The following is a 12232-nucleotide window of genomic DNA, read 5'->3' on the forward strand; positions in this document are numbered from 1 at the left end:
CCATTTCCCCTTCCCCCTCAACCCCCCTTATCCACCCTCCTTCCCTCCCTCGTCCCCCCCTCCCTCACTTTAAAATGTGGATAACTTTAAAAATATAACACCGATTTCAATAAAACTACTTGCTTTGCCATTAAAGCGACAATGGTGAGTAAGGTGGGCCTAAAATTGTCACGCTATCGCGTACCATTTTGGCTGTAGTTCGATCACAAATAAACGAACAAACGAGAGTTTTAGTATGGGCCAAACACGGGCAGGTGGGACGAGTGTAGATGGGGCATGTTGGGCGGACTGCACACGTTGGGCCGAAGGGCCTGTTTCCGTGCAGTAGGACTGTATGATTCCATAAATAAAGGTAGTAAAGGGACATGGAATTTGTGCGGAATTTCATGAATTCCACTTTTAAAAACAGAATTTAAATTACACGGAGAGAAAAATAAAATGAAATAAAAACGTGACATTAAAATTATTTTTAAGATTGACACAATGCTGACGGACACCACAATCCCAAAATCATATCACATGATCCTCGAAGTGGAATGTATCTGACTGAATGATTCAGGAATGTTGGTACAGTATTCCAGCAGTTATGCGGGAGGATGTTACTCTGTTGTGACATAACTGATAAGTTGATGTGAGATCACAAAATGAGCATCATGCCTGCTTGATTCTGGAATGTTGGCTGAACACCTCACATTGTGTTCCCGTTATTAACTTGTGCCTACTCAACTGTTAATGAGCTGCTATTTATGTCCATGCGTGCTTCCAGCGATACAAAACCCATGAGGTAAAAGGTAGGGGATGAGGGGAATGGAGAAGGAGGGTAGTCGTAGGAGAATGGTAGTAATGAGAAAGAGGTATGGGGCAGGATGTGGAGTTGGACTCACTGCCAATACACCCTAAACACATTTGGAAACAGCAATTGTTGATGATCGAAAGGGCAAATGCAGGAATCGATAGGGTAAATCCTCAGAGCCTTTTACCCAGAGTCGGGGAATCATACTGATGGAATGGGTGGCACATTGGCTCAGCAGTAGAGTTGCTGCCTCACAGCACCAGAGATCAGAAAACCCATGTGGTCACAGGGAGAACGTACAAACTCTGTACAGACAGCACCCGTATTCAGGATCTCTGGCGCTGTGCCCACATTTCTGGCAATGCCCCCTAAACTGAGGAGGTAGTTCAAAGTCAACCACATTAATGGGCTTGGAGTCACATTTGAGGGAGTTCAGTTATGTGGAGAAGCTGGAGAGCATGAAGTTTTCTCCACTGAGCAGTGAAGTCTAGGGGAAACCTAATAAAGGTTTTCAGAATCATTTGGTTTAGATAGAGTAGATGAGGAGAAACTATGGTATCTAGTAAGGTCATGCTAAATTTTGGGCAGGGACCCTGCTGTCTGACCCGCTGAGTTACCCCAACACCTTGTGTCTGGATTTTCACTGTACCTCGATACATGTGACAATAAACTGAACTAAACTAAACTAATCTAAACACTAGGACTAGAGGGTGTGAGCTACAGGGAGAGGTTGAGTAGGCTGGGTCTCTATTCCTTGGAGCGCCGGTGGATGAGGGTTGATGTTATAGAGGTGTTCAAAATCATGAGAGGAATAGATCGGGTAGATGCACAGTCTCTTGCCCAGAGTAGGGGAATTGAAGACCAGAGGACATAGGTTCAAGGTGAAGGTGAAAAGATTTAATAGGAATCTGGGGGGTAACCTTTTCACACAAAGGGTGGTGGGTGTATGGAACAAGCTGCCAGAAGAGGCAGTTGAGGCTGGGACTATCCCAACATTTAAGAAACAGTTAGATAGGTACATGGATAGGACAGGTTTGGAGGGATATGGACCAAGTGCAGGCAGGTGGGACTAGTGTAGCTGGGACAAGTTGGGCCGAAGGGCCTGTTTCCACACTGTATCACTCTAAGATCAGAAACATATAACCTAAAAGCACGGTGGAATCAGATTCTGTAGATATTTAAAAAAAAGGCAATTGATTAAGTAGTTGAAGAGGATTTATTTGCATGATTCTGGGGGGTAAGGTCAAGCATGGGACTAAATTGGACTGTTCTTTCATGCGACACATCGACTAAACTCCAAGGCTGTAAAATCTGCAGTTGTCTAAAGTGGTCATAAAATGTCACATAATATGATCTTATGGACAATAGGTGCAGGAGGAGGCCATTCGGCCCTTCGAGCCAGCACTGCCACTCAATGTGATCATAGCTGATCATTCTCAATCAGTACCCCGTTCCTGCCTTCTTCCCATACCCCCTGACTCCACTATCCTTAAGAGCTCTATCTAGCTCTCTCTTGAATGCATTCAGAGAATTGGCCTCCACTGCCTTCTGAGGCAGAGAATTCCACAGATTCACAACTCTCTGACTGAAAAAGTTTTTCCTCATCTCAGTTCTAAATGGCCTACCCCTTATTCTTAAACAGTGGCCCCTGTTTCTGGACTCCCCCAACATTGGGAACATGTTTCCTGCCTCTAACGTGTCCAACCCCTTAATAATCTTATACGTTTCGATAAGATCTCCTCTCATCCTTCTAAATTCCAGTGTATATTGAAACATTTCGTAACAGCCAGGCATTCTGTTTTTTAAAATTTCAGAACATCACGTCAATTGAGCCTGGACAGAGGTAGGGGTTGATTGGAACTAAATAATATCCCGGCAAATAGACAGTAGCCCTTGAGATCAGGACAAATATGTTTGATTTTCTCGTTAATCATTCAGGCATAAAAACGTCCCGATGAAAGGTCATCGATCTGAGACATTAACCATGTTTCTTTCTTCATTCATGCTGCTGAAACTACTGAGGTCAACTGATTGAGAAACCTGCACGGATGTACAAATAAAACCCGACCAGTCCCAGACTGAAGACATATCGTTCGAATACCGCCATCGAGAATCTTGGCTAGGTCCGGATATGCAGCAAGACCTCCGCTGACATGTAATAGACAGTGCATGTAAGTGCAGATTCTTGAGGATTAATATCTTTATTGAAGATGAAAAAACAACCACAGCCGGACGATTTCTCTCAATGCCTCCTTATCTGTCTCCTCCTGACTTTCAGGGGATTTATAGTATACCCCAGTAGAGCAATCAATTTTGTTGCTAATTCATTTGAGGAGTGCTGCTGCCTCGTATCTCCAGAGAGCCGGGTTCGATCCCCACCACCAGCTCTGTGTGTGCGTGTGTGAGAGAGTGTGTGTGTGAGAGAGAGTGCATGTGTGTATGTGAGAGTGTGTGTGTGAGTGTGAATGAGTGTAGATGTGTGTGAGTGAGAGTGTGTGTGTGTGTGTGAGAGAGTGCATGTGTGAGAGAGTGCATGTGTGTATGTGAGAGTGTGTGTGTGAGTGTGAATGAGTGTAGATGTGTGTGAGTGAGTGTGTGAGAGTGCATGTGTGTATGTGAGAGTGTGAGTGTAGATGTGTCTGTGAGTGAGAGTATGTGTGTGAGAGAAAGTGCATGTGTGTATGTGAGAGAGTGAGTGAGTGCAGATGTGTGTGTGAGTGAGAGTGTGTGTGAGTGTGTGTGTGAGAGAGTGCATGTGTGTATGAGTGTGTGTGAGAGTGCATGTGTGTATGTGAGTGTGTGTGTGTGAGTGAGTGTAGATGTGTGTGAGTGAGAGTATGTGTGAGAGAGTGTATGTGAGAGTGTGTGTGTGTGTGTGAGAGTGTGAGTGAGTGTAATCGTGTGTGTGAGTGTGAATGTCAGTGTCCTCACGTTTCCTCCCCGTCACCGAAGACGTTTCCCTGAAGACACGCAGGGGGTCGGTGGGCTGCTGGAGATTGCTGCCAGTGTGCGGGTATGTGGAGGGAAATAAAACGGGATTCGCTGTTAGTGTTGTATTGTGTTGTAAGTGTGTAGGAAGGCGCTACAGATGCTGGTCTAAACCGGGATAGACACAAAATGCTGGAGTAACGCAGCGGGACTGGCAGCATCATTGGATCTCATTTTGTGCAAAGCAGCACGTGCAGTTGCTTCCCACACTTGAAGTGACCTGAGCCCATTATCTTTGCCTGAGACTGGGATGGGAACGGAACGGGACAGTGGCGAGGGCACGTGTCCCCGGGTGGACGCGTTAATCCGCGTCACGAGTGGCGGGCGGAGACTCCATTCACATTGCGTCACCACATCCCGCCTGGCCGGTTGCCATGGAAACTCAGCCCATTCACTCCCCTCCGCAAATGTTACCTTGCCTCTGATTGGGCGCCTCGTTACAATTTATGTTACCGTTGGTGCAGTTGGACATCTGTCAGGGCAAGGCCCGCCCCCTCCCCCATTCAGTGGCAATTGGCTGCCGCGGCTGCCAGTCATAAGGCGGGTTCCGTGATTTGCTGACGGGTCTGCCAGTGGACGGGATCAAATAACGACATTCCAAACGACGATTGGTTAATTGACCTGCCCGTGGGCGGGATCAAGAACGCTATTCTAAACGCTGATTGGTTATGTGGTCCATCGCTCCGAGCTGAGGTCAGTGATTGGTCGGGGGGCTGTCACTCACCCGAGGCGCTGGTTCCGAGGGCTGCGCGTTTAAAGATGGGAGCCGCGGATGACGTTGAAAGGCTGCGGTGCGCGCTTTCGGAAAACCTTTCAATAAAATAATCATCACTCACGCGATTAGGACTTGCGGCTGCCCGACTGCCGATGGATCTCTGGTAAGTCTGCCCATCCGTGGCCCGAAGGAAGTCATTTTCCCCCTCCCCGCTTGCGATGCGCTGGGCGACGGCGGTGAGGGTGCGGGGTATCCGCGGCGGGCAGCAGGAAAAGCCGCGGGCTGACACGGGCCTGCTGACAAATGTTTCTTTATAAACGGAGTGGGGCCTGACAATAAAATGCCACAGGGTTAGAACGGGCTGGTGAGAAGTCCGAACATAAAACTTATCCAGTTTTGGTTTGGAATGAAGTTGCTGTTTACTGGATATTTCATTGTATTAATTCAAATGGAAGGCAGGTTGATTGTGTCTCCCTTGTGTCTCTCTTATTTTGCACCATCACATTTTAGGAGGTATTCGTTTTTTTCCTACCTGGCTTCTCTGGACAACTAACTGCCCGTCGTTGCTTGGATAGATTGTTAAATATATGGACTGGCTTTTTCTCCGTCCTTGTTCAAGTCAAGAGTAGGACCTCCTCCAAGCAGACCGTGATGTCTCAGGATTTTGATGATACCCAACTTAATTATATAAGAATATTATTGTCTCCATCCTTTGATGCCATTTAAATTAAATTTCCCTTTTGTGAAATGGTGTGGGAGCTGATTGATGTCATAGTTGTCTCTTGATCACTTGGAGATTAATCCTTCATTAAAATCCAGCAAGAGGGAATCACTATTGTAGTTAACTATGTGTTTTCAAATTATAACTGTAACTATAAAGCTATTATTATTTGTTTGCTGAATGTGGAGGGGATATATCCTGACAGCAACTAATTTTGTTTTCAGTAATATAAATTGGTTTTAATAGTGATTATTGATTTCTGCCAGAATCAAATAGCCTATTTCAAGTGATTTGTTTGACTCCCTAATCAATATTAAGTCACGTAATTCCTTTGTCACTTCTTCCCTTGTATTTGGTAATTTTTGCCTCAAGCTTTTGTAATTTGACTGTTTTGACTGTGCTAGCGTCTTATACTTGTCCTTGTCGATGCGTTCCTGATTATGCAGGAACGCGAGTCATAATGTGATTGTGAGCTGATGCCTGTTTGTTTATCAACTGAATAATTATCAATGTGCTGATGTCCGTGCGGATGTGATCAAGCTGTGTGTTGTGCAGTTTATCCCTAGGTTGATGTTTGTGAGGTGAAGGTTGCTATTATCATGGTGGTTCTTTAAACATTTATTAAATCTGCTTGTGTTTAGAAGTGTGGTTCCATATTTGGTCTGTTAATGCCTCTGCAAAGCTGCAGGAAGTTTTCATAATCCTTGATTTATTTTTATTCCACTTCCCACTTGATTATCCTTCCTGTGTGGTGGCTGATATTGTCAGTGGATTGCTTCACTTGAATCCTTTCCCTTCAAATGCAGCTTAACTGCGGCCCCAATATCTCTTTGTGTGTAAAACCCCCACATGTCACCCCACCTCCTTAGATAGACACAAAATGCTGGAGTAACTCGGCAGGACAGGCAGCATCTCTGGAGAGAAGGATTGGGTGATGTTTAAGGTGGAGACCCTTCAGACCTGAAACATCACCCATTCCTTCTCTCTAGAGATGCTGCCTGTCCCGCTAAGTTACTCCAGCATTTTGTGCTATTTTCGGTTTAAACCAGCATCTGCAGTTCCTTCCTATACACCCCACCTCCTAATACTGCTTTCCTGTTTAAGCTCTTCCAGCAAGTTGCAATCTTCCACCTCTTCTGTTTCTCTGCTGAACACTTCTCCTCTGTCTTTTACTCTTACTACTTGGGAGTGAAATTGCCCTTGGTCAAAATTAGAAATGCTACCCTCTTTGGCTGTGGGTTTTTCCCACCTCCGTTTCTATCCTTTCTGCGGTGCTTTAATATAGTTGAACGTTCCAGTGGCCAGCTGCATGGGGCTGCCCTTGCATGGCTCTGTTCCTATCGTTCCCTAATGGAGCCAAAGCATTGCCAGTAGGGATGACCCTTCCAGTATCGCAGCACTGTCTCCAGAGCTCCTCTATCCATCAAGGCGCCTTTTGGGAGGTCGGGGAAGATTGCTGAGACCCAGGCCGAGATATTAGTCTTGTGGTTGGCCATGGGTGAGGTACCGGAAGCCGAGAAGGTGGCTGATGTTGTGCTTTTTATTTAAGAAGTGCTGCGAAGGATCTAGGAACTGCCAGCTGGTAAGCCTAACATTAGAGTTGGGAATGTTACAAGAGGGGATTCTGAGAGACCAAATCTACGTGCTTTTGGATAGTTAAGGGCAGATTAGGGAAAGTCAGCATATCTAATCTGTACTTCATACACTTAATAATAATAATAATAATGCATTACATTTATATAGCGCTTTTCAAACACTCTTTACAGGGACACTTTACAGGGACAATTTCCATCCTGCCCTTAAATATACCTGGACTATCTCTGACATCTCCCTCCCGTTTCTGGACCTCACCATCTCCATCACAGGAGACAGACTAGTGACGGACATTTACTACAAACCCACCGACTCGCACAGCTATCTGGACTACACTTCTTCCCACCCGGTCCCCTGCAAAAAGTCTATCCCCTACTCCCAATTCCTCCGTCTACGCCGCATCTGCGCCCGGGATGAGGTGTTTCACACTAGGGCTTCTGAGATGTCCTCGTTCTTCAGAAAACGGGGCTTCCCCTCCTCCATTATAGATGAGGCTCTCACTAGGGTCTCTTCTACATCCCGCAGCTCCGCTCTTGCTCCCCCTCCCCCCACTCGCAACAAGGACAGGATCCCCCTCGTTCTCACCTTCCACCCCACCAGCCAGCGGATCCAACATATCATCCGCCAACATTTCCGTCACCTACAACGGGACCCCACCACTGACCATATCTTCCCATCCCCTCCCCTCTCTGCGTTCCGCAGAGACCGTTCCCTCCGTAACTCCCTGGTCCACTCGTCCCTTCCTACCCAAACCACCCCAACCCCGGGCACTTTCCCCTGCAACCGCACGAGATGCAACACCTGTCCCTTTACCTCCCCGCTCAACTCCATCAAAGGACCCAAACAGTCTTTCCAGGTGAGACAGAGGTTCACCTGCACCTCCAACCTCATCTATTGCATCCGCTGCTCTAGATGTCAACTTATTTATATCGGCGAAACCAAGCGCAGGCTCGGCGATCGCTTCGCTGAACACCTGCGCTCGGTCCCCATTAACAAAACTGATCTCCCGGTGGCCCAGCACTTTAACTCCCCCTCCCATTCCCAGTCTGACCTCTCTGTCATGGGCCTCCACCAGTGCCATAGTGAGGCCCGCCGGAAATTGGAGGAGCAGCACCTCATATTTCGCCTGGGCAGTTTGCAGCCTGGTGGTATGAACGTCGACTTCTCCAACTTCAGATAGCTCCTCTGTCCCTCCCTTCCCCTCCTCCTTCCCAGATCTCCCTCTATCTTCCTGTCTTCACCTATATCCTTCCTTTGTCCCGCCCCCCTGACATCAGTCTGAAGAAGGGTCTCGACCCGAAACGTCACCCATTCCTTCTCTCCCGAGATGCTGCCTGACCTGCTGTTACTCCAGCATTTTGTGAATATATCTAATCTGTCCTTGTGTAGGGAGTTTAGCTTATTGTTACATGTACCGAGGTACAGTGAAAGGCTTTTTTGTTGCGTGCTATCCAGTCAGCAGAAAGATTATACATAATTACAATCAAGCCGTCCACAGTGTACAGATACAGGATAAAGTAAATAACGTTTAGTGCAAGATAAAGTCCAATTAAAGATAGTCCAAGGGCCTCCAATGAGGTAGACGGTTGGTCAGTGCTGCTCTCTAATTGGTGATAGCATGGTTCAGTTTCCTGATAACAGCGGGGAAGAAACGGTCACTGAATCTGGAGGTATGTGTTTTTGCACTTCTGTACCTCTTGCCTGATTGTAGGGTGGAGAAGAGGAAATGGCTGCGGTGAGACTCGTCCTTGATTATGCTGGTGGCCTTGTCGAGGCAGCGTGAAGTAAAGATGGAGTCAAAGGAAGGGAGATAAACACAAAAAGCTGGATTAACTCAGTGGGACAGGCAGCATCTCTGGAGAGAAGGAATGGGTGACGTTCCTTCTTCAAAGGAAGGGAGGTTGGTTTGTGTGATGGTCTGTGCTGCGTCCACAATTCCCTGCAATTTCTTGCTGTCTTCTGTTCCCAAGCCAAGCTGTGATGCATCCCGATAAATTTTTTACGGTGCATCCACAGAAGTTGGTGAGAGTTGTAGAGGACATGCCAAACTTCCTAAGCCTTCTAAGGAAGTAGAGTTGTTTGTGTGCTTTCTTGGCCATTGCTTGATGACTGGTCCAGGAGAAGTTGTTGGTGATATTTACTCCGAGGAATTTGAAGCTTTTAACCATCTCTACTTTGGTGCCGTCAATGCAAACCAGGGTATGTGTACTGTTTCACTTCCTGAAGTCTATAACAATCTCCTTTGTCCTGCTGACATTGAGGGAAAGGTATTTATTCACCAAATGCTGGAGTAACTCAGCAGGTCAGGCAGCATCTCAGGAGAGAAGGAATGGGCAACGTTTCGGGTCGAGACCCTTCTTCAGACTGATGTCAGGGGGGCGGGACAAAGGAAGGATATAGGTGGAGACCGGAAGACAGTGGGAGATCTGGGAAGGGGGAGGGGGAGCGAGGGACTGAGGAACTATATAAAGTTGGAGAAGTCAATGTTCATACCACTGGGCTGCAAGCTGCCCAGGCGAAATATGAGGTGCTGTTCCTCCAATTTCCGGTGGGACTCGCTATGGCACTGGAGGAGGCCCATGACAGAAAGGTCAGACTGGGAATGGGAGGGGGAGTTGAAGTGCTCGGCCACCGGGAGATCAGATTGGTTAATGCGGACTGAGCGCAGGTGTTGAGCGAAGCGATCGCCGAGCCTGCCTTTGGTTTTGCCAATGTAAATAAGTTGATATCTGGAGCAGCGGATGCAATAGATGAGGTTGGAGGAGGTGCAGGTGAACCTCTGTCTCACCTGGAAAGACTGTTTGGGTCCTTGGATGGAGTTGAGGGGGGAGGTAAAGGGACAGGTGTTGCATCTCGTGCGGTTGCAGGGGAAAGTGCCCGGGGTTGGGGTGGTTTGGGTAGGAAGGGACGAGTGGACCAGGGAGTTACGGAGGGAACGGTCTCTGCGGAACGCAGAGAGGGGAGGGGATGGGAAGATATGGTCAGTGGTGGGGTCCCGTTGTAGGTGACGGAAATGTTGGCGGATGATTTGTTGGATACCCTGGCTGGTGGGGTGGAAGGTGAGAACGAGGGGGATTCTGTCCTTGTTTTCCTACACTCCATCTTGTCATTATTTGATATCTGGCCCACTATGGTGCTATAATCTGCAAATTTGTAATTGGAGTTGGGTTGGTATTTGGATGCACAGTTGGTATTTGGATGCACAAGGAGGAAAACGGGGGCTGAGAATGCGGGAAAGGGGCTGAGATTGTGATAAATTTGATTGAGTTTCTTGAAGAGGAGACTGAGAAGATTGAGACATGGTGTCGGACTTTAAGAAAGGGCTTTCAAGGTCCTTTTGTCTGGTCTGGAAGGTTCGACTTTGGGATCCAGGTTGAGGACAAGTTCCGGACTCAACCAAGATTGAAGCGGCAGCATACTCCAATTGTTTAACTAAAACTCCTCTTTGTGTGTGCTCGCCCCTTTCTGCTGGTGAGAGCAGAAAATTATATGAAGATAAACCAGTTGTCATTAGAGGCATTTTTTTGCTGCTATCTGTGATTTGGCAGAGAAAAGCGTGGAAGCTCCTTTTTAATCTTGCAAGGGTTGGTTTGAAGTTGGAGTCCAATTTTATTATTGCACGTTGCTAAAAAGCAACCACTGGGTGGCACAGTGACACAGCTGGTACCTCCGTGCCAGAGACCCGGGTTCCATCCTGACCTCGGATATTGTCCGTGTGTGGAGGCTGCCCGTTCTCCCTGTGGCCGTGAGGGTTTCCCTCCGCTTTCCTCCCGCGTCTCAAAGACATGCGGGTTTTGCATGTAAATTTGCCATGTAAAACAAAATTTGCCCTAAATTGTGGGGAGTGGATGAGAAAGTGGGATAACAGAACAAGTGTGACTGGGTGATTAATGATCAGCATGGCCTCAATGGGACTGTTTCCATGCCGAAACTCTAAGCTCGCTGTAAATGGTGGATTCGTCTTCTGCAAGCTCTGCCCTCTAACCTAAAGGTGTTTAATTTTGGGTCAGCTGTTGCTAAAAGCAGTTAGTTACATGCTTCATGTCAGGCTGGATGAAGTGCCACATGTAGGGCATATTATATATAGAATATGCAGCAGGCTGTTTGGCTCAGCTGGTCTGTTCTAGTCTTTATGCTCCACGCCATCCTTGTCTCCTTATTAATTTCTTCCAAATGTTTATCCAGCTTGCTCTTAAATGCAGCTCTGCTTTCCCCATTGGAGCAAGTTCCACATTCCTACTGGTCTGCGGGGGGGGGGGGGGGGGGGGGGGGGAGGGGAGGGGGGGGGGAGGAGGGGGGGGAGGAGGGGGGGAGGAGGGGGGGAGGGGAGGGGGGGGGGGAGGAGGGGGGGAGGAGGGGGAGGGGGAGGAGGAGGAGAGTTTCCAAGGAATGCCTTATCTGATTTTTGCTGCCCTCGGTGCAGCTTTTCGATCTCCACCTGATAAAGCCGTATTGTGACCTTAAAACGCAGTGTTAGGTATCCCGTCTTGTGTTTAAAGAAAGCAAGTGCTGTGGTGTGCAATCTTTTTTTGTGAGTTATAATTTCTCAGTTTCTGTCATTTTCAAAGGCTTAAAACATAGAAACATAGAAAATAGGTGCAGAGTAGGCCATTCGGCCCTTCGAGCCTGCACCGCCATTCAATATGATCATGGCTGATCATCCAGCTCAGTAACCTGTACCTGCCTTCTCTCCATACCCCCTGATCCCTTTAGCCACAAGGGCCACATCTAACTCCCTCTTAAATATAGCCAATGAACTGGCCTCAACTACCTTCTGTGGCTCCCGTGTGTTTGCCATCGGTATCAGGAAGCCTGAGATTAAAATTTATAAATATAATGATCTCATTGAATATGTTTAGAGATGTGACATTGCATATTTTTGAAATTCTAGCTCCAGGCAATTTACTGTATCTATTAAGAGATGAAGTAGTATTGTATTGACTTGCCTGAATTGGTATATTTCACACTGTTTTGTCATTGGTAATTGGGTCAAAAACAGTTGACAGTTAACTGTTAAATGACTGCACCATGTATTTATTTTTTTTGGTTGAGTAATTTGGCTGAATTCTTATCTCATTTTGGCAAAATTTAATTCTCTGGTTTGGTTTGGTTTGTAGTTGTGCCTTTTGTCATCGAGGAGATCACTAATATCCATTTTGAAGCTGGGAAAGTCCTCTGTTCTAACCCCCCCTCCCCCAACTCTCTTCAATGTTGCTTGTGCAACTCTGGTATTAACAACTGTGCCATCAGCTGCTTCAATCTTACATTCTGTTCCTTCTGTAAAACCCTCTGGCACTCTCTTCTTCAGACCCTCTTTTTTTTTAAGAACACCCTTTGACCTTGCCATTTCGTCTGAGGTGCTCCACGACATTGTTTCCTCGTCGCCAGATTTGCATTGGCTTCCCTTCCACTCTTGAAATTG

At 47.1% G+C, this 12232-nt stretch overlaps 1 protein-coding gene across 2 annotated transcripts in view; it reads left to right on the plus strand.

Moving 5' to 3' along the window:
• Window positions 1-4519: 4519 nt before the first annotated feature.
• Window positions 4520-12232, plus strand: part of rnf41 (ring finger protein 41) — a 34155-nt gene continuing 26442 nt past the window's right edge. For both annotated transcript variants that reach the window (XM_078431269.1, XM_078431270.1), the window contains exon 1: window positions 4520-4659. The gene's annotated coding sequence lies outside the window, so the exon portion shown is untranslated. The remainder of the gene's footprint in view (window positions 4660-12232) is intronic.

This window comes from Rhinoraja longicauda, chromosome 42 (assembly GCF_053455715.1).
Source record: "Rhinoraja longicauda isolate Sanriku21f chromosome 42, sRhiLon1.1, whole genome shotgun sequence".
Lineage (NCBI taxonomy): Eukaryota > Metazoa > Chordata > Chondrichthyes > Rajiformes > Arhynchobatidae > Rhinoraja > Rhinoraja longicauda.